General features: G+C 34.1%; 1 protein-coding gene across 10 annotated transcripts in view; it reads left to right on the top strand.

Moving 5' to 3' along the window:
* LOC118197749 (uncharacterized) overlaps positions 1 to 24,127 on the top strand; it is a 183,771-nt gene that overhangs the window by 2,678 nt on the left and 156,966 nt on the right. For 5 of the 10 annotated variants that reach the window (XR_015039272.1, XM_085810115.1, XM_085810112.1 and 2 more), the window contains exons 1-2: positions 8,411 to 8,475; positions 18,543 to 18,605. The exons of 1 other annotated variant lie outside the window; for it this stretch is intronic. The gene's annotated coding sequence lies outside the window, so the exon portion shown is untranslated. Of the gene's footprint in view, positions 1 to 3,973; positions 3,993 to 8,410; positions 8,476 to 18,542; positions 18,606 to 24,127 lie in introns of those variants that run through there. 4 more of the 10 variants (XM_085810113.1, XM_035369293.2, XM_035369306.2 and 1 more) reach the window with 4 other exon arrangements.

Genomic DNA, 24,127 nt, shown 5'->3' with positions numbered 1-24,127 from the left:
TGTGATTTTGCTGTTGAATCGAATTTGACGCGGCTTAAGCGCCAAGATCGTGATATTTAATAACCACACAAAACGTTAATAATCAAAAGGCAAAGAAAAAATGCTTTGTAAAGCATCTTAGTAAGAAAACTGAACACTGATATGATGAACTGAAAAAAGATTGAAAAACACAGAAAAATGTATATCAACACTTAACGCTGCGGGAATTCTAAACATGTACTGCTATACAGCTTTTAAAATTTTGTAATTTTGCTTTGGCGTAAGTGCGAAGAAAATAATGCTCGATAATAAAGCTAAAAAGACAAAAAAAAAAAAAAAAAAAATTAGGGGTTAGTGTGAGTGAGTGTAATAGCAGATTGGTAGACTTAAGAAGGGTAGACTGGAGCTCAGCGAGAGCGTAAAAAACCTTAACAGCCCTTTTGGGAAGCCATTAAAATCTGAAACCTTTCAGATTTTTTTTTTCATTACCCCATTATCAGAGTATTCAGAATAATATCATACTTTCAGTATAGTGCGGTTCTGTAAACCGTTGACATAAAGTATACCTAAATTTAATTTTTATCAAATAAGCTTGACAGTTATATTAAATTTATTTATAACTTACTCGTATTATTATCCAATCCCAATAACATGGATAGCAAGTCTGCGAAGTCTATTTTCATTGGAAGTCCCATGTTTAAAAATATTCATATCTTGTTTTTATTTACAAAAATGTAAAAGGATGTAAAAACATTTTTAAAATGTTTCAGGCATATTGAAGGTTTTATCTATAAATTAAAGCAAATTATCAAGGCTCACTGATTTCATAATCATAAATGTTCGCTAAAGATAAATATAGACATAATTGAAGTGTTTTTAATTAAATAAAAAAATGTAATACTAGAATTTGATAAAGTAAATAAAGAATGTAAATAATAGACAAAAAAACTACTGCCCATTAAATATTATTTATCGGTTGGAAAGGATCTTTTTTTACACGCATAGCTTTATAATGAACATAGCTTTACATTTTACAATATTATACTTTCATTTACATTCATATTTGCTGAATTTCTTAACTCCTTGATGATTTCTTTGCGACGTATTCATTGTCAAAATTTGTTGCTATGCATCTACGACCAGAATTAAGTGCTTATTCTTAACCATGCAGGGGCTGAACTACATTAATGAACAATTAACTATGTTAGATGCAACTTCAAGGAATTTGTTAGTTTGAATCTGATTATTTGCGGTATTATAATATAGTTCAGAAACGTGATTGTCCTGTTACATCAAACTGTGCAACAACTAGCTGCCTAAGCAAGCGTTATGAGATATGTAACAACTGTCTAATTTTTCAAAACTTTTGTTTATTCCAGTCCTGGTACTTACATATTATGCCTTTGACCATCCTTGTAAAACAAAATGTGTGGCCAAACAATGTCATTTAGTGCTACTAATGGATAAGCGCGAAGTTATAAATCGAAGAACCGCATAAAATCGTCTCTTTGGTTTTCATGTAATCTCCACCAGCGTTTTATACGCTGCATCCGTAACTTTTGTTTGTTGATTATCTAACTAAATAGTGATATATTCTTTTCAGACATCCGTCTGAATGAATGGTACAAGTATGAACTCATATTTATGTGTTTTTAATATGTTATGTCCATAATTAGTATCTGTTGATTATCTAACTAAATAGTGATCTTTTCCCTCCAGACACCCATGCGCATGAATGGTACTACAAGTATGAACACATATTTATATGTTTTTTATGTTATAACCATAATTAGTATCTGTTGATTGTCTAACTAAATGGTGATTTAGTCATTCCTTTCAGACATCCGTCCGAATGAATGGTATAAATATGAGCTCATATTTATATGTTTTTTTATATGTTATGTCCATAATTAGTATCTTTTGATAATCTAACTAAATAATGTACAATTTGTTCCTTTATAAACTTTCGGCGAAATGATTGCCACAAGTTTGGGAATTTCCATCAACTTTCATGGTCTACGGAAAAATACATAAGCACCGTTTTCTCTTTTATCTTAAAGAGTTCTTGTTTTATTTATTCTTCTTAATGAGCTCTTGTTTCGCTTACTGAATTTTAATTTCTTTTTTACTTTAATATATCAAGTTCTAGCTGTTGCAGAAAGATTAACTCAAATTTTCTTTTTACATTATTCTTACTAAGTTTGCTGCTGCTTTTGGCGGGATATTTAATTCATGGATTGTTCTTAGTTCATTTTATTTACTTGCTATTTTAGCATTTCTGTGTATATTTCTCTATACAGAATGCTTTAAAAAGATTGCATGACTAAAATTCTCTTGACTAACGGGTTGAGGATGCGAAGATTCATTTTAAGATATAAATTAATGTTTGGAGTTTGTAGTTAATGTTTGGAGCAGTTTTGGAGTGTATTATCTTTTTAAAATATATGAAACTTAATTTTTTATATTTGTTCTGTAGAAAAATTTCACAGTACGAAAAATGCTTTCCATAACTGAATTAATTAAAAAAATCATTTTTATACAATCAAAATTATCCAAAATACTACTGGCCCACCAGCGGCCGAGCGGTAAAGACGCTGAACACTGGTAGTTCGGTCCGAAGTTCGAATCCCGCGAACGGACTGGCTGCATGGGCGTTTTCGTGGTTTTCCCCATGTGTAACGTGTATACGAGCCAGTTTCCCTTAGAAAGTCCTCCACGAAAGGCATCCCTCCCCTTAGGCAGATAGCCCTAGTGTGCTTTGCCATAATTAAGTACCACACCACACCAAGATACTACTGATTAAAAATTTTGCGGGACAGTATTTAAATACTGAAATACTTCTAAAAGTAGTTACGAATACTGAATTTTTTGAATGCGGATTCTTAAGGATGCCTGCTACGTTAGGAAAACTTTAATTTGAAGCTCTATTTTTAACTTACCCTATTAAGAAATGCTTCACAATTTATTCAATTTTTTTTATTTATTTAATGAAATTCAGTTTTACCCCCCTTCCCAAATCTGATTCCTAATCCGGCATTCTTTCTCACGGTGGTTTTTAGTCATATAATTTTGGCAATATCTTTTTCGCTTTGATTTGCATATTACTGTTATTCTGGAAGATGTGTAATAGGATAAGTTGCAGCGTGCGTATTAATTGGATTCGCTTATTAATTAAAACAAGACTGTATAACAATTTCTCATATTTTTGTTGAAAGAAAAGTGTCACGAGATTAAAGTCATAATTCTAAAGGCTATCGTATCGATTAATTTTTTAAATAGCTGAGAGATAATGAGCAGGATGATCTTTTTCAAATATTCTTCATATTTTACATATATCAGAAATTTACAATTAATGAAATCTGCCCATAAGGTTCAGAAGAATGTACTATGTGTAGTTAGTATAAAAATTGATTTAGTGATTAGATACTTATTGTACTGCATTAAATTCGTTCTTTTTCTTTAATAATCCTAGGAAAATATTAGAATATTTAAGAAGTCAGAGTTTGGTTCACAAAGAAAAGAATTTGGACTTTCGTTTTAGATTACTGCAAATCTCGTTTTATGAAAGAGACATATGATATCTTGGGTAAACATGAAGGAATGTTTGCTTTGCGCATTTGTTACCGATACTATATCGTGCGAAGAAGAGATGATACAATTACCGCATCACTGAGACTTGCTGAGCTCAACTTTTTGAGGGTGTGAAGTTCAGCAAATAACAAATGTTTGAAAGTGTAGCGATCAAACAGTTGCAAATTATTCCGAAAATTAAACGTCTTTCGGACTTCGTTTTGCTACTAATGAAGAAAAAAGATTTGCTGATAATGAAGAAGAACAAAAATACACAGCCACATTAAAATGCATTTAATTTTTGTATTAATTAACGCTGTATTAAAATTAACGCTGAGTAAAAAAGTTTTAAACTATTGATTTTTTCTAATTTTTTAGATCTGAATTAAAGCACAACTTTTCTCTTGTGCAAAAGAAGGTGCAGTTAGAGCATTGTAACAGAGGTATGTGTGATTTAAAGACTGTTTACGTCTAGTAATGTCTTCGCGGAGGAGAAAGCCCAACTGAATATTGGTAGTTCGGTTCGGGGTTCGAGTCCCGGCGAACGGGCTGGTTGCATGGGCGTTTTCGTGGTTTTTCCTATGTGTAACATGTATACGAGCCAGTTTCCCTTAGAAAGACCTCCACGATGGCCTCCCCCTTAGGGAGATAGCCCTGGAGTGCTTTGACATTATCAAATAAACCAACTCAATCACGGAGAAGAAATATTGCCCAAAGAAAGTAAAATTAAAAACTCAGCCTCACTAAACTAGAAAAGCATTTTATAGTCTTTTGGTCAGTATTAGAGGGACTGCTTTTAGAATGCAAGAAGGAATAGGTAAAAATAGCTACCACTTATCATGCTTTCATAAAACAACGTTAAATAATGCAGTTCAAAGTTTACAGAAGAGGCAAAAGTGATTTTCTAGTCAGCATGATCGCATAAATGTGTGAAAACAAATAATAATCAGACTGATATATATTACCCATGTTTAATTTAATGCATCTTACAGACTTAGGTGCTTTTTAAGTTTTATATATATATTCAAAAAATTCAAATATTATATATATATATTATTCAAAAAAGGGACTATATAGTCCCTTTTTTGAATTCTTACTTTTATACAGTTAAGAATGACTGTTTTACGCATTCATATTATTAAAAATAGAGTCTGATAAATAAATAAGTATTGAAAATAAAAATAGAACACAAGTGGTTAAAATTTAATAAAATATATCAAATTTTCTATTTGTATGGTGCATTCCTTGACCATTTGTAAACTACTGTTATAAATATTTACTGTAGTAAATATTGTAAGTAACGTAACATTAAATATTTACTCTTATCATATTCTTCTTATCTAACTGAGCAAGCTTCCTTTCTCTCAGGCCATTCTACAGCAGAAACACAGGGTTATTCAAAATGTTCCGGTAGATAAATCTAAGTAAAGAAAAATTGTCCTCGTTTTGCATTTCGCTTTGTGAATAATTTCGTCTAATAATTTTGTTTTGGTATGGTTTACTTGATTTTGGAAAAGCATGGAAGGGCTATCAGTTGAAGAGGTAAGGGATGCCTTCATGAGGACTTTCTCAAGGAAGCTCTGTCATAATCCAAATTACAGATTGAGAAACCCATGAAAACACCCATGCATCCAGCTCGTTTGCCTGGAACCTAAACTCACGCCGAATATCCAATATTCAATGAGCTTAGCTTCTCGAGTGCTAGCGGGCCCCTTTATTAGATGAGTAATGTCGAGACGATACTCACAATCATTCGGTGCTCATTTTACCATATGCTTCATCGGTTACTTCACAGAGTAGAAATATGATTTTAAAATTTGTTTAAGGTTAATCTAGGCATTAATCTAGGCACATGAGAGAATTTCTACAATCTTAGATTAGCTCAAAATTTGCATTTTCGCAGTTGGGAAGTTGCACATATAATAACAATAAACACTAAAGAAATCATGGTATGAACTCGAATGTAGTTTAATCTTATTTGGACTAGATATTTAAAATTTTTTATGATTATAGTAAAGTACTCTTGGGTTATCGACGCTGAAGGAAGGATATTTTATTGGAGAACTTTTAAAAGGAAACTGGCCCGTACTCATGTTGCATATGGCGAAAACTCTGGAAACGGACACAGAGACGGTACATTTGCCAAGATACTACAAACTCAGGCTTATCTACTAGTGTGTAGTGACTTTATCCACTCAGCCACTGATGAGCTAATGTTCGTTCTGTACTTCTTAAGAAATCCCATACATCACTCACAAAGTGAGAGAAATTCAGCAGGTATTTTTCCTCTCTTTGTTTGATGTTTCACGGTCATTGTGTTCCTGTAAGTTAAAAAAATATTGAATCATCTGAAAAATGTTGTGGTTTTTCTTGATGATAATTGCAAATGAAGCAGTACAAAACCATAAAAAAAACTTCACTGAATCACATACGTACTGTTTTGTTCTACGACGCTTCGGCATCACTCGTTCCTTCTTAAAAAAAAAAAAAAAGTTACTGGTTTATTCTTAAGTTATTCAGGTGCTGTTTGACATAGTCTACAAAGAAGTAAAAACCTTGCTGCTCAGGTAATTTTGAAATGACCAGAAGAGATGAAGATGGGAGGCGGACAAGGTCTAGTGAATATTGGGGAGGGGGGATGACACAAACAACTCACCCATACTTAGTGAGTCTGTTTGCCATTCATTCAAATGCGAGGCCGAATGTTGTCATGAAAAAAAAAACCCCTCGACGTCTGGTCACTTCTGAGCACTTTGCTTAGATTTCTACTTTTAAAACTGGGAACAGTATTTTTCCAAACTCCTTGTCTGATTTGATTGCAATAATTCGTAATATAAATCCCCATATACTCTTTCGATGTGCTTGTAGCATTATTGTACTGTATCCATTTCTGATCTCTAGAAATAAGGCGTTTTAAAAAAAGAGCTTCTTTACTTCGTTTCAGGAAAGAATCGCATGCCGAATTTTGAGCAAGCATACTCTACTCTCAAAAAGAAGAGAAACACACCAAAGTGAAACATAAAATTTGCAAAGGTGTAACTTGTGTATGGCGTAGATTAAATCAAGAATTCAATCGATTTCGAGTGCAAAAATGTTCAAATCCCTCTTTATCAGGAGCAAAGAAATCTGCAAGACTGTCTTTTAGACGTCTCTCTTCATCAGAAGCAAAGAAACTCCCAGTCTTACATATTTCTTTGCTCCTGATGAAGAGGGACCTTTACCTGTTTGCTGTCGAAATCGATTGACTTCTTGACTAAGTCTGCTCCAAACACAAGGCTGTTGCTTTGCTAATTTTATATATTCTGCTCTGTTAAAGCTTGTTCTTGCTCTAGAGTAATTATGTATCGTAGCAGCTTGCGCATCCAATCTTCTTCAAATGAACGCATACTGTACACTTTTCAAAATATTTAGTCTGTCAGATAGTTAATAAACTGTATAACATGGATTTTCAGAGATAGCTTCTTTTAATACGTTTTTGTTTACAGAGCATAGTCGTCCAAAGCAGGTTTCATTTTTTAGGCTGCAATTTCCGCATTTCTCAGAACCACCTTCGAACTGTGTCATCAGAAATAGCACTTTATTAATCTACTACACAAATTTTACGAGCATTTAGACTAGAATTTTTTCCTTTATTCAAAATAAAAGCACACAATATGACGAAAAGGAACCATTCTTAGTTGTGCATAAGGAAAAAAAAAAAAAATTGCCCCACAGCGCACGTTAGACTTATGCAACATTTTACGCTAGGTAACTAAAAATTAATCTCATACTTTTATAAAATACGTAACTAGAAAAGCAGCTTCAAATTTAAATTTATTTTCAAAGTATAGAAATATGCTAAAAATTAAATCTCAAGAAAAAGTTAATATTCATAGTATAATCTAAAAATCAGAACTGAGCACTTAAATATAAAAATACAAGTTTTCAGATTCAAAGGAATAATCTAATAGTTACTCAAATTTAGATAATTAAATTGTGCTATAATTGCCCCTCAGATTTAGGAGAAGAACCTGGGATATCTAAAAATTTACCAAGGATTATGTATTGTCTTCACTCACTAACACTTCAGATCAGAGAAAGTGTTTAGCTGGTCGTGTCCTCTCCAATGACAGTTAACCTTCTGTGCCGGTGACCCGGCCAAGCTATAAAATAATATGATTATTAATATATTAATATGTATAAATTTTAAATTGTTAATCATTGAATTATTTACATAATATTACATGGAGCGCTTGACAACTACATTTGACGATCTTTTAAATTTACTTTAATAATTTGCTGACATTATTAAATTTTATAGTAAAAAACACGTTACGTAATAATAATTTTGCTTACGTCACTTGTATTAAAATTTGTAGTATTGCTTTGTTTTAATGGTACTTACGTATTATCCAGTCGACCATAAAACTGGCGCCGAGCAGAGCGATTTAGCATCATTTATGGATAAGTGGGACATAACAACACGTTCATAACATCTGCGCTTTCATTTGATGTAACCCACCAGCGGCTGAAAGCGGTAAAGACGGTAAAGACGCTGAACACTAGGAGTCCGGTCCGAGGTTCGAATCCCGCAAACGGGCTGGCTGCATGGGTGTTTTCGTGGTTTTCTCCATGTGTAACGTGTATACGAGCCAGTTTCCCTTAGAAAGTCCTCCACGAAGGCCGAAAATTATTCCGAAAATTAAATGTCTTTCGGACTTCGTTTTGCTACTAATGAAGAAAAAAGATTTGCTGATAATGAAGAAGAACAAAAATACACAGACACATTAAAATGCATTTAATTTTTGTATTAATTAACGCTGTATTAAAATTAACGCTGAGTAAAAAAGTTTTAAACTATTGATTTTTTCTAATTTTTTAGATCTGAATTAAAGCACAACTTTTCTCTTGTGCAAAAGAAGGTGCAGTTAGAGCATTGTAACAGAGGTATGTGTGATTTAAAGACTGTTTACGTCTAGTAATGTCTTCGCGGAGGAGAAAGCCCAACTGAATATTGGTAGTTCGGTTCGGGGTTCGAGTCCCGGCGAACGGGCTGGTTGCATGGGCGTTTTCGTGGTTTTTCCTATGTGTAACATGTATACGAGCCAGTTTCCCTTAGAAAGTCCTCCACGAAGGCATCCCTCCCTTTAGGCAGATAGCCCTCGTGTGCTTTGCCATAATTAAATAATCCAATCCATTTGATGTAACCCGATTGATTTTCAATAAGCCACATTTTGTTTTTATGAATAAGGGTATAAATTAACTGTTATTGATGTAATTTTTTTCTTTGCATTTTGAATAAAAAAAAAAAAAAGAGAAGGATTAAAATTTGGGAACTCTCTTCTAAAAAGCAACAATCAGTTGTTCATTTTATTAATTTAGAATTTAACCAACAAAAATCAGCATTATATTTGCAAATGTTCACAGGACTAGTTTTGATGGTTTTACTGAGCCATCGAAACTATTCCTGTGAACATTTGCAAATATAATGCTGATTTTTGTTGTTTGAATTCCAAATTAATACTTGTTCGGCGTGTTATTTTATCTTAATCAGTTGTTCGTTTTAAAAGTTACCGGATCCTACCATAAATAAAAGTGTGCATTAATGAAAATGATATGATCAGCTGAAAATGGCCGAAAAAACAGTAACAGATGGGAAAACTACCTGTTGGAAAAATAAATTGCCTATCCAATTTATGTGCTTTTTGTACTTTAAGTTCCTTGATTTTTCTTCGGAGCCTCAGAAGTTACTGTACCTCATAAAAGTCATTAACAAATGCACAATCATTAAATAGTTATTTCAGTACAACAAAGCAACATTCGAGATACAATAACTTTAGCTATGTATTAAAATACACATTAGCATGCAAATTCGTGAATAGAATATGCTACGAAGCTGCGCTTCAAATAAAATTTATATTCTCGGCCACTGTTAAACATCGAAGAAAAATATTAAAAAGTGTAATAAGTCACATATAATTTTTTTCATTATGCGATGCAGTATACTGTATCAGCATTAACTAGGGCCATATCCACTGCATTAATAAGAACAGGAAAGTACCATTTCTTGCCTCTAATTTTTTTTTTTTTTTTTTTTTTTTTTTTTTGTATAATACAATCAAGCTTGTCAACATCCACCCATGTTATTATTTTAATTTGCAATGGCATTAGGATGCGGAATTATCACTCGTTTTTTCTCAGTTCTAGACCAATTTGTTTGTATATGATTGCTAACTTATTCAACATTACTGACATGCCTAATCCATACGTACCTTTTCTGAACTACTGCTTAGCTTGTAGAGAGACATTAGGTATTTTTGGAAGCAGGCAAGATGAAAAATTAGCAACGCCTTGGGCGGGAATCTAACCGCGGACCTCTCAATTACGCGCTGAGCGTGCAGACCACTACACCACGAAGGCTCGCCAAGAAGCTGGGAGAAATTCCTTCTATTCCCCCCCTTTTAAAGGGCGACTGGGGTTTTTAGGGGACCCAATCGCCCCATCATCATCCAACACCCTTTAGTTCGGGCGCCACTGTAGAGACACTATTTTTGCAAGCAGGCAAGAAGAAAAATTAGCAACGCCTTCGCCAGGAATCGAAACGTGGACCTCTCAATTACGCGCTGAGCGTTCATATCACTACATCACGAAGGCTCGCCAGGAATGTGGGAGAAATTCCTTATAAGCTCACCTTCATGTGTTTCAGCATTGTAGAAAAATCTAGTCACACCACTTTATTCTCATTTGTTATTGGTATATTTGTATTGTCTCCAAAATGTAGGTTTCTCTTTATTTCAATATAACGACTTCTTATTATACATTTTCGTACAAATCCAATATTTATGTCTTCTTCTTCTGACCGGTGCTCTTAAAGTAAGGGTTAATATCCAGTTAACTTTAAAAATCCCGACACGTTTTTGAAACAGTCTTCAGAGAGCGTAAACTGGTGGTGATTATTTTAAGCTGCATAAGATACACTCTGATGTACGATATGGTTTACTGCATCATCTGTGAAGAGCATTTCAAAAATTTCTACTGTTTACCTTTTGCTCTTTTTATCATGTTTATTTTACGTTGGTTGCATTCTCCTTCCTCCATGTCGAATGATACACACTTTCTATTCCACTTCAATATGGGCTTTTCTTTTTTAGATTTCTATTTCTTTGGGACTGTAACCTCTTCATTACACCTCTCTTCGTAAAATTTTAATGAACCTGGAACGTCGTTTGGAATAGTATCTTCCAGTATGTTGTCATCTCTATCTTCCAAATCGGAAACATCATCAGCTGTATCTGGTGGTAATTCAACTATGCCAATAGCACCGTCAAGATTTTCATCATCTGCCAAATCAAGGTCAATGTCCCAATATTCTACAAGTTCTCTTAGAGTTCGAAATTCGTTTCGACTTTTTATTATCCAAGCTGAGTAAATCAATATATATATATATATATATATATATAAGAATACAAAGTCATTTATGAAAATTCAACTAGTTTCTGTCATGTAATTCAAAGAAGATCTCTAGATGAAACATCTCAGCACAGAGATCACGACCATCTGCCCTAAAATTTATTGTAGAATGTCGAAATGTAGAAGTGGTGTTAGCACCGAGGGACTAGGACTCAAGGTCCGATCTCCCTCGAAATTGATTGATTATTACGAAATATTGTACGATCCGAATAATTGCTGATGATGAAGAGTAACTAAGAATTAAATGAAATATAAGGATATTGTCAGGCGCATAAAATTTGACTGATGTTGATAAGATAATATGTTGATATGATATGAGGTTACTGCTAAAAAATCAACATCAAACCACATAGTTACACAAGCAAGTGAAACAATTTTAGGCAGAATTTAACACTATAGTAATACAGAAGCAGTAGAATAAATATACAAACAATAAAAATTAAATTAATGGTGCAGGAAACAAAATACAGAAAATGAATTATTTATAAATTATTACTTAAGAAGGCCATTGGCCGCTTCCCATAATTACGAGAATTGTAGATAGGAATGATATTGTTATTTGATTTCCTAATGTTTAAATGGAAATTGTGTACCAGGTGATGGAAGTAGGTACGAAATAAAAAGTATGCTTAAACACGGCAGGCATAAAGCAATATGGTTTTGTAACTTGTTGTCTAGAGATAAAATGCCGTTCCGGACAATTAAGGGGAAAAGTTTAGGTTTACAGACCCGGAACTTCTGGATTGTGTGTGTGGGGACAATGTGAGATTTTTGACGAGGATTACCCCGAGATAGGTGACACACCTACCCCAGGGCACGGAAGATTCATACAGTTTTATATTTCCTTGTGAAGACATTTTCCTTGTGAAGACAACAGCCGTAGATTTGTCTACATTGATTTCCACTCTCATCTAATTAGCCAGGTCTCAAGTGCCTGGATGTGGTTTAGTAATGCTTTTAACGCTGGATGAAGAAAAGCATTTTGTGAGAGGTTAGCATACAGTGCTAGTGTAGTGTTGGCTTTTTGTGGAATGTCGTTGATCACATCCGAATGTATCGTTTGAAGCATGTTCTGAATGTTGACAGAAGCTTTGGCAAAAGTTTGCCAGTTAGTCATAAAGGCTCTGTTATCTGGTGCAATACAACAATTGATATCCAAATAGATTCGGACCGAGCTCAAAAATTGTTAGAATTCTTTTGCTCAATGGACGAAAAGGATTAGTGACGCTACCATAGTAGTTAGGTGCAGGTGTGTTTTCAAATCGCCTGCTCAAACATCTAGTAGTAACACATAACTGGAACGAAAATGGAAGTCCTATTTATAGTGTAAATAATAAGTCATTTTACATTAGAATAACTGTGAGCCCCAAATGGGGATTATTGTATTTTGCAGGTGGTCAACAGTAAACAATTTGCTCAATTTTGGTACTGTGTTATTCAGAACGCATATGCACATAACTTCTAATAAGGGAAAAAAAATTGATTTCAGTATCACTCAGCAAATAGGCGAACGTGAAAAAGCGTCCTTTTGAAGCAACTTTTGAAACAAATGTTATTTATGTGTGTGTATTATATATATATTAAATATGGAGTATGATTAAGCGTAAATTTGAAAAATAACCTAAAAATCGGAAATTGGGAGAGGAATAACATTAAAAACTTTCTTGAACCCCAAGTGTGTGGGGGGGGGAGAGACTACGGTAAAGAATGGCTTAAAAGCAGCTGGCTGTAACTTTTATTTTTCTGCGATTTATGAAGTCAAAGAGAGAGAAAAATGTTTTCTTAATATCAAATACTATACGTAAAATTATATAAATAAATTTTTATTATTTTAATATGAATTTTTACTTTGCTTTACGAAAAGACAATGAAAATTTTTGAATTATAACATTATATTTATTACCAAAAATTAACAGTTAATTTGAATAAAAGCAGTGTAATTTTGGGAAACTTTTAAGTGGGGGGGGGACTACGGCAAAGAATGGCTTAAAAGCAGCTGGCTGTAACTTTGTTTATTTTTCTGCGATTTATGAAGTTAAAGAGAGAGAGAAATGTTTTCTTAATATCAAATACTATACGTAAAATTATATAAATAAATTTTTCTTATTTTAATATGAATTTTTACTTCGCTTTACGAAAAGACAATGAAAATTTTTAAATTATAACAATATATTTATTACCAAAAATTAACAGTTAATTTGAATAAAAGCAGTGTAATTTTGAGAAACGTTTAAGTATTTTTCGTCAGTACTTATGTAATATGAAATGGAGAAAATTAGGAAAATGCCCATGCAGCCAACTCGTTCGCCTAGGAACCCAGGTTGGACTTCAGTCATGAATTGCAAATGATCTAAGAAGGTTTGGTTATATTAGGTTATTTGAATAGAGCACAACACACGAGTACTCTCTGCCTAGGATAAGGGATGCTGTCTATTCATGTTACATGGGGGTGGGGTAAACCAACTATGCAACCAGTTCGCTCGCTTGACACCGGACACGAATCGAACTGCCAGCATTCAGCAGTCTTAACCACTCTGCCAGTGATAGGGACAAAGGATGTTAAGGACATATCCAGTTGTATTTTATATTATAAGCAGGAAAGCCAACTCTTTTGATAGTACTAAATTTTAAAACATTTCAAAGTGTTTTCCTCGGATTGCGCATACAATATTCTAGTCAATATTCAATCTGTCACCATCTTCAGCACCTACAGTAGTTTTGCTTTAATAATTCGGTATTTAAATTTATCTGTATCACGTAATTTTTGCATAGCAAACCCCACAAACTATTTCAAATCCGTCAAAAAGAAATCTAGAGTGGTCATCAAGGGTAATGAAGCTGGACCTAGAACCCATCTATAACACACCTAGACACGTTCTGTGGGGGGGGGGGGGTTGTAAAAGGCCATATTCGCATGAGCAAATTGCGTGACATAGCTGAACTTAACCGATGAATTAGGAAAGTCATTAAAGCAACAGTTCCGAAAAGCTGAGAATGATGAGAAACTGAGTATCGACCGAAAAATTGTAAGATAGCAAGAGCCTTTAATGAAGAGTTTTAAAATTTAATGCGGACGTCAGAAACAGTTTCGAGTGTCTGTATAATTTGATGTCAAATAAATTGAGCACGTTCATTAATCATTAAATTTTCATAATTGAAATGATCTCAGTAATTTATAACCATCTTGTACAGTAAAATCCATGTAGTTTTCTCTCGTAAGTATAAACTTAAACTGAATTTTAAAAAAAAAGGAAGAAAGAAAAAGAAAAGAGCTTACTGTGACTACGCATGTTTCGAACAACGTGAGAATTACAGCTGTGTGAAACCGGAAATATAGAACCTTCTGTGTTTATTAACATGTAGAACAAATACCCATTCATAAGTGTTTCAGTAACCTTATTACTATGAAGTCATAGGCTGGTACTCGCTTAGCATGGCTGTACGGAAATTAAATGCTCAATCTAATTATCATTTTATAATGAAGCTAAGATACACAGAAATGTAAAGTTAAATTTACATCGCCAGTTAACCGTTTGTCTTCTAAAATTATGTTCATGATGTGTGGTGATGAGTTTCTAGACAATTTGTGTCACAATTTTCAGGGTTATTATCAAACACAGCATTTCTGAAGTGCCTTCATTTTCTGCAATATAGCGTCGTTCATCATAATCTCGAACTTATAGCTAATAATTAAAACCATTGAACACGGGTATTTAATTACTTTGCATCCTTGATTCCGCCGATAAGTTGAGCCCTATCAGTCAGTGCCGGTTGGCTGCATGGTTGGTTTTCACGGTTTTCCTCATATGTAATGTGAATACGAGCCAGTTTTACCTTAGAAAGTCTTCCACGAAGGCATCCCTGCCTCAGGCAGATAGCCCTCATGGGCGTAGCCATATTTAAATAACCATACCCAAACCAGTTTTCGTATATTGTTGTAGCAGCGGAAGTTGTACTGCAAAACATGCATGTCGACAGGATTTAATTACCACGCTTGTACCCAAAAGGGCGATGGGCTCAGATTTTAGGAATCAACTAATCTTCCTGTAATCCCTAATGATTCTGTTTTCCCTTCCTAAAAGAAGGAAATTAAAGGCCCTTGGGTTTTGGTTAATTGATTAAGGCAAAACACGTGAAGGCTATCTGCTTAAGGGGAAGGGGTAATGCCTCGTTGCAGAACAAGATAAGTTGCTTCGCAAGTTAAGTTACGTGTGAGAAACGTCACGAAAGTCCTATACGGTGATCCTGTCTCCGGGATTTATATCCAAGACGAACTATCAATGTCCTGGGGTCTTTTCTATTCAGTCCTTGATGGGCTGAGAACTCTGGAAAGGATGCTGGTCCTAGGCTCACTGCTCGGCTAATTTAGTCCCAGTAATATATATATATATATTACTGGGACCAAATTTATATATATATACTTAAATTGGAAAAAATATATGTAATAAGAACTTAAAACACATTTCCTGTGCACAATGCTGCAAAGATGCACTTTGTAAATATATATTAAGTTAAATTCTATTTGTTGTTTTATTTTTAAAAATATTTTTATTTTGTAATGCCATTAAATTGCTCAATTTATGATACATTATTTTCTTATTAGTTTTTTTATTTGCCTGTTTAGTTTTAATTTTAACTACTTATATATATGTGTGTGTGTGTGTGTGTGTGTAAGATAAAAAATAAGAAACTCGAAACTGCTAACTTTTACTTATTTTTTTAATTCCTAATTTGAATTTGGCTACGTGTTTATTCCTGGAATATAAAGTGCATCGTCTGAAATTAATCCTTTTTGTGTTTATGTTATCATGCTGCACTGCGATAGCTCTTGCCCAATCGGGTAAAAGAAACTTTTAATATAAATACCACTACTACTTTTGCGCAACCCTTTTTTTTTCCCTGTTTCGCTTGCTGCCGGCATCACGTGTGTTTTCATCGCTCTGCTTTGTCTATTGTTCTACAAAATTAGTCCGTTATATAAAAGTGCGATAAGCGCCCAAAACGATGTATGAACATGTTCATGCTTACCACCAATAATGTCTACGAAAAAAATTAATGTGTTGTTTTCGTCAAGTCTAACTCCGTTATGTCATCTTGTGAATCTACGTATTAAATCCTTTCTAAGTAAGTATAGGTAGCATCTCATCGCTAACGGCTATCTTCTAATCCTTCACATCATCTACACAGAATTCTCTCTCTCAGTAAATACGTAAGCTCAAATTAATGGAGGAGGACATTAATGTCGTTCTAATAAGATTTTATTAGAACGAAATTAGGGAAAGAATGACACGCCAAGTAAAACTGAGTACGAAAATTTATTTTTCGTCAATTTTATAGCAGTAAAAACTGCAGCTCAACAGGGTAAGAATGTTTAATCGCAGAAATGCGTTTGCTAAGATAAACAAGTAAATAAATACATTGTCGAATAACATTATTTTACTCTTACTCGGGATCTTGTTCTTATTTATCGTGCACGACGAAACAAACTGAACCGGACCTGTACTATAGGCGTTCAGTGATTTTATCCGCCCTATCATTAAACTTGAAAAGTAACAGAGGTGATTCTAAAAGATTTAAGCTACTGTACTACTGTATTTATTGAAAAGATTCGCAAGATTGTACTTAGCTTAAAATATGTGAACTAGTTGTCGACGATTAGATTGAAAGCATAAAAGTGGTACAGCTATCTCCGGCTTTCTAAGGAACCATTCTGTCAGTCTTTCTCTTTTATAACTGGAGACTATATTTTCGAGGTGTAATTGGCGTGGTGGCCTAACCTCTTTTGTCATTCTTTGAATACTTAAAAAACAGCCAGTTTTTAATTTTTTATTTTACAGTAATACAATATGTAAAAGGTATGCTAGTCAACTTTTGCAGGCACTCAACGCTGACAAATGTTACGTTATTCTTATTTTCTGGCTAGCTAAATGCATTTGTAAACTCAAAATAGAGTTCCCATTTCGACGATTTATTGTTTTTTACAATGCTTTGGTTTGGGCGGAATAAACGAGTCACATAGATAAGACTGAAGCATTCGGTTAGATAATTTTCCGTACGTGAAGGAACGTATTTTGAATTTTTTTTTTATGTATTTTCTGACTACTGAGGCCAATAGTTTGTATCTACTCTTACCAGAAGTATATTTGAATTAAAAATGTTAAATGATCTATATTTCGATTTACAGAACGAACAAAAAATTATTACAGAAATGGATAAAGACATAAAGTATTAAATACATAAAGTATTAATAATAAAGACATAAAGTATTAAATACATAAAGTATTAATAATAAAGACATAAAGTATTCGTACATCTCTTTAGTTCGGAAGCCACTAGTGGCCGAATGGTAAAATCGCGGAACGCTGGAAATTCGCCCTGAATTCAAATCCCGGCGGACGGTGCGGCTGCATGGAAGTTTACGTAGTTTTCGAGTTTTCTTTAAAATGTTCTCATGAAAGGTATCCCTTCCGTTAGACACATAGCTTCTCGTAGGCTTTGCCATAGTCAAATAAACTAACTTAACCTTCGAATCCTAATCCAAAAAACCATTTAGAGTTTTAACACAAAACTTTCAAAAAAATAGGTTTATAGATGTCCAACCAGTATCAGCTCCCGACTATCCTGAATGCCATACTTAGTATAATGTTCTGGAAATAATTAAAATTTCTACGTTTAATATCTATCTGTGTTAACTCGGGAAATAATCCTCACTCCCTCTCTACATTTGTTTTGATTTTAAAATATTCTGTAAAAATGTAAAGACATTTTACTCATTTTTCGGCAATTTTACTGAGAAAATGAGCTTCAAGTTTCAAAATTTTAAATTGCGTACTTCATTTAAAATATTGCCTCACGTCAATTTTCCAAAGGCTTCGTTCGTGCATCGGAAATGAAATTTTAAATATTTCGTTAACATCGTTTTAATAAATATAGGTGGCTTTTTTTGAAACTGTGTTCATAATTTTGTTTTTTTGTTAACGCAGATTTCAAGTTTTGCTTTAATTTAACACTTTTATATAATACAGTTGTGTTTTCCTTCTTTGTTTATGTCATTATTTTTAAATGAAGGATTCGAGAATATTCCAGAATTCGAATTTTGATTCGGATTAGAGAATACCCACCAGCGATCGAACGTAGAATCGTTAAATTCTAGTAATACTACCCCTGTTCAAATCTCAGCAAACGGGCTGATTGCATTTTGGTTTTCGCGGTTTTCCCCATTGTAAAATGATACAAGCCTGTTTTCCTTAGTAACTCCTCCACGAAGACATCCCTTACCTTATGCAGAAAGCCCTCGCGAGCTCGCTTCATAATTTTTATGATTCAATCAGTTTGCGTAATTTGATTGTATGTAATCCAGAATATATAAGCTTTTTAAAACTTTGTTAAAAGTAAGTTGGACAATTATCAAATCTTACAACCATTAATAAATCTAGTTTATAGCCATTTATCTCTTTCATATTGCCTTTTATTCGATATACAAAATTTAATGTAAACAAAAGCATTGTTCTTTTTATTTTGAAATGTGTTCTTTTTGTTTTCAGCGCTGATTTAATTTATGTAGCCAAATGAATTGATTCACCAGATTAAACTGCTTCAAAACACAGGTAAATTGTCAATAGTATTTTTTCTTTCAATAATAATACGAGTTTTTTCCGTTTTCTGTACTCTATTAACTGCTGTTTAATTGCTCTTCGGCTTAACAGTGAATGGTGTCCCTCGTATTATCCTGGTTAATAAGGAGTTGATTACAGTTTTATTTCCGTGAGTTTATACTTGCAACGTATTTTGAAGCTAATTGAAGCTAATTTTGAAGCTTGTATTGAAGCTAATTTTAAACTCTTATTTCAGACGAGAAAAATGGAAAAAGAAAAAAGCTGATTTGCAATTAGGGTACTTGCGTATTATCCCGTCGACCATGAAAGTTGAGTTACCGTAGAGCCATCAAAGTTGGCGGAGATCTCTACTAAAGTTGCACTAGTCATTCCTGTGGAATTCTGAAGAAAGTGATGCCTCTTTGATTAATAAACAATCGGTGTAGTCGACCAGTTTCGTTTTTGCGCTTTGTAAAAAGACTTTCATCGATTTCTATTATTTTCTGAGGCCTTCTGATTTTATCAGTAGCTGTGTTCAGAACGTTATGAATGCAAACTTCACTTGTCGGCCATATTCAGTAACCATATCGAGTTCATTAATACACACTTTTTTGATGGTATAATCCCTTTACATTGAACATAATCACTGCTTGCAGAAATTTTAATCCGAAATTTTAATATTTTTTTTTTCTTATTTGAAAAATGCAAAAAATGAGTACAGCAATAACAGTTAATTAACATTCTTGTTCACGAAAACGAAACAGTGCTTATCAAGAATCATTCACGGTTATATCAAACGAAAGTGCAGATGTTAGGAGAGTGTTGTTACATCACGCTTACCCATAACTGACACTAAATCGCTCTGCATGGCGACAGTTTCGCCGCCGACAGGATAATACGTAAGTACCGTAATTTATGTACAACCGTTGTACGAAGAAGTAATTTTAATTTTCGGAACTGATAGATGCCTTGCATAAAATCTTATCCGACAAAGATGCATTTAAAAGAGGCAGTATTTAACTTTTGTACTGCAAAGAAATCATTGATGTTTTTCTACTTTTGTCTTAACTTCATCTAAGGAACATAATACCAAAAGCAGTTCAAAGGGCTGTATCACCCCCCCCCCCTTCTGGCATTTCCATTCATTCATTGCATTGACTGCGAAGCGGCATTCAAAGGAAAATAGAAAAGTGCTGATTTTTAATTTAATAGCCTGGCCGACACTTTATGGAATGAAATATTTTTTTGAAGTGAATGCACTTCAAAATTTAAAACAACTGATAATAGCTACAGCTTGATTGCATAATCTTATGTATTCTTTCATAGTTTAGGCTGATTCGCAATTTGTGGTAATGTTTAAAACAAAAAGGTATGGCACATTCAACATCTATGCTGTTTAACAAATTTAACTTCTCCTAAATTCGATGGCTAGAATGGTTTTCTTAGCTAACACCAGATATCTGAATAAATTGCTTTGCATACCATTTATCTGTTGGAGGATTTCTGAATAAATTATATCGGTTATTACTTGATCAGTAATTTGTTTTACTAGATTTTTTTTATTAAAATCATACTTTGATAAAGCTTAGATTTTACTAATGTCAGTTAAAATATCTGTATTTAAGTGATACGACATGAATATAACAGTTCTGAAATCGCTTCTTCTCTGCCTCTTACTATTACTTAATTGCATTTATTAATTGCAAATCATTAACACTTCCCAAATCTGTCTATGGTAAATTTCGAAAATAATTCAGCAGTCTGGCAAAAAGAAAAAAAAAAAAAAAAAAAACTATATATTTAGAAAACTATATTTTTATTAACATGAGCATACTTAGAACAATAGAAAACACTTAAAATTATACGAAAATAACAATGAAATTTGACTCGCAGAATTCCCAAAGGAGTATTTCAGCCGGTCAGATAACTAGAATTGCTTCCAACCGCCCTACCTCGTTTATCCGCGTAAGTCAGTCGGTCTACTCGGAATAGTGTCTTTTTCCAACAGCATAAGCATATAAATGCAGTGCGCTGGGTGTCGGTTATCGTCCGTAAAGATAAACTCGGAGCCAATGGAATCTTGGGGTTGTACATACGACAAGATTATCTTACTGTAGTAGCAGCGCACTAGTAATAATACTAAACCCCAGTATCTGCAGCTCTTTTATCGCCATCCATTTATCAAGCGTCATAAACTAAAGCTGGCAGTTCACATCACTGTAAGTTGCTCTTTCAGCGTAAGGTAATCAAGTTTCACCAACAATGTTTTATTAGATAATGAAACCCTGACGACGGTCCGTACAAGCTGTTATTGGCAATGCACGTGAAATATTTAAAACATTTACAGATTTTTGTTGAAGGGAGCATCACTTTGCATATAAAGAATAATAAATAGGTAAATGTAATAAAGAATTCTCTTTCTGTACACATGAGTTTCTATAAGCATCTTTACAATAACTAGTAAAATTCAGGCTATTATATTGGAGCTAAGGTCAGTAAAAAAGATGCTTAATAGGTTTTTATGGATAAAGTATTTCCTGTCATGTTTGTATTACAGTTCCTGTTAAATAAACGAGCAGATACAGTGTTTCCCTGTACATAACAAATATATACTTTTGTAAAAACTTGTCTTTCCTCCTTTTTAAATTTTTAAATGGCTGGGGGGCTTTATTTAATATTTTTTATAATTAAAATTTTAATTTAAAACAATTTATGTCGTATTTTTTTAAATGGCCAGGTGGTTTGCGCCTCTACGAGGGCCCGAGGGGTGGCGCCATTTCATTGTGGAGCCATGTTTGCCTATGGAAAATAGTTCTATGAAGGGATGGATAGTTACAACCATGCCTTCTCAGGGATTCGAGCCCGTGCCCATCGCTACGGCAGTCAGGGTCACTAACCACTATACTGGCTGGGCGGTTATTTTTTTATTGTTGAAAGCTGCATTAGTAAGAGGTAAACTATTTATCATCTGGTGCATCTCCCGTAACTGTTACTTGAAAGACCACTGAGGCATAGTTTTCTCAAACAATATCTAGTGCTATGGAAATGTTTAAGGGAATTCTGATACCATAATTTTAATACCCAATTTTTTCCCTTTGAAAGATGTAGGAAAGAATTCATTTGGTTAAATGCAAATTTAAATGACTTTTATTGCTAAATTTTATATAAAATGCTTCTTTAAATATGCTTATTAAGCTCCGATTAAGTTAGTATTTGCGATAAGTATAACAGACTGAAAGTAACGCTACCTTTGTATGTATGCTTAATTCTGAAATATGGTAAGTTATGATTCTGTTTTTGAACGAAGCTCTAATATTTATATAATCAAGTATAACGTGTATTAAACTCTGTGCTTTTATTTATTGCTTCATTTTGAGGATAAACTTGGGAAACAACTCTGACAAATTTTCTGTAATATATGGTATTACTTAATAACTAAACAGCGCATAAAAATATATGATCAAAATTTCCAAACTGGCAATAAGTTGGTTAAACAAAACCTTAGAGTCAATATGCTATAAAACTGCAGCGCATGTGAATTCTGATGCAAAAATACGAAATCTCCTGTTGAATTACGAGATTTATTGCATGAGCATTGTCATAATTTTCCTTCTGCGTAGCCCTTGCATGTGCAATATTCTTTTACAAAGTCTTCTATGAAGAAATCTCTTTGTAGGCAGATGGCGTTCAAGGAAAGGTTTGGTTTAGTTTATTATGGCAAAACACATGAGGGCTATCCAAGGGGAGCTATTCTTTCGTTGAGGACTTTCTAAGAGAAACTGGCTCGTATGCAGGTTACACTTGGGGAAAACTACGAAAATTTCCGCGCAGCCAGCCCGTTCGCCTGGATTCAAGCCCAGGTCGGAACAACCAGTTATCAGCGATTTTACCGCTCGGCCGCCGGTGGGCGTCTTTCAAGAGGAAAGAGTGCTTTGCTGTAATCAGTAAATCTAATGTAACCTTCAACATGTGTTATTATTATTTAGGAATGAAAATGTTAGTAGAATATGATGTAAAATGGAATTCCGAGCAAAAAATAAAAATGTATTCATTTTAAGGGGAACTTATTAAGGAGGACGTTTATTAAGGGGATTATTTTAAGGGGAACTTATTCATTTTAAGGGGAACTATTATTTAACTTATTAAGGAATTATAATTAAGATTTATTTTTTCAGTGCTTCATAATTTCAGGTTTCATGAATAGTGAAGTACATGGTGGTTATACAAATGTTAAAGGTACCCTATTTAGATATACTATGTCGAGCCCGTTCTGGTAGACCTATTTCGTCGAAACTTTGTATATACGTTATATAGACCATGGAGGAAAGAAAACTGCAATAAAAAATCATAATTCGAATTTCGACCATCAGATGAGAAGGGGGTACATTAAGAACAAAAAACACAAATTGCAAATATAAAACTTTATTTAATCACAACATTTGTTCAATGTGCATTCCATTTGCGTCAATCGCACATTCAAAGCGCGTTAAACAATAGTGCGAGTGATTCCTCGGTCGCTTGCAGCAACATGAGTGTCATGCTTGCTTTTAGTCCAGGCATAGTCCGTATGCTTCAGCCGATCTTTCAGGAATCTGCACAACCAGAATTCACAGGGATTTAAGTCCGAGTAGGTAGTCGGGTAGCTTCTCGAAATTACCCGATCATTCTCCAAAGTGCTCACAAAGCACTGACTTCACTAGTCCGGCAATGTGAGATTGTGCACGATCTTGCATGAAGACAGTAGACTCTAAACATTCTTTTTCTTGTAAGGCAGGAATGCCTTTCTGCTGAAAAATTTCTCAGTAACGGGCACCCATGATGGGATATCTTTGAGGAGAGTTCAAAGGAAAAGGCGACTGAGCAAACGAAATCAACAATAAAACCACACCATGCAGGAATGTAATTAGGATGCAGTGACCATTCATGTACATCATTAGGACTTGCAATACCCCATATGCAATTGATTTGAGTATTAACTGCTCTGTCTCGATAAAATGGGACTCGTCCGGCCACAAAATATACCAATGCCATCGGCTGTTCTGGTAAAAAGAAGTTTAACAAAATGTGTGTTTGTCCGGGTCTGCAGGATGCAGCTCTTGCAGATCTTAGATCTTGTCTAGGTATCCCTTTACAGTGGATCACAGAACCTTTCATACTATCCGTCAAGAGGAAGACAAATCACGTGATACCGCTCGAGGACATACTGGAAAATACTGATGGAAGACTTACTGAAACAACACTGGGAACTCTTTCAACCACGGCAAGAGCGATTTTTTCCAGAGTTTTATTTGGAACCCGGTTCCGTCCTCTTCCTTGCAGCATACATACCTCCCCGCTCTCTTGAAGTTTGTAGAGCTCCTCACTCTTATTCTACTAAAGCAAATGTCGAGGAGCCTAATGAACTGTTAAGCGAATTATCGCTTAGTTCAAATAACAGAAATCGTAAACACAGGAAGGGTTAACTGCTCTTTATTTCACTCAAAATAAGATGAACAATCGGCCCCTTTCTTCGGACTTACAAAAAAGCCTCCACT

Source organism: Stegodyphus dumicola, chromosome X2, assembly GCF_044657685.1.
Source record: "Stegodyphus dumicola isolate Sdum_Otavi_A_Nest chromosome X2, ASM4465768v1".
In the NCBI taxonomy this organism is placed as follows: domain Eukaryota; kingdom Metazoa; phylum Arthropoda; class Arachnida; order Araneae; family Eresidae; genus Stegodyphus; species Stegodyphus dumicola.
The sequence above is the reverse complement of the archived record's forward strand: the minus strand, read 5'-3'. Positions and strand labels throughout refer to the sequence as shown.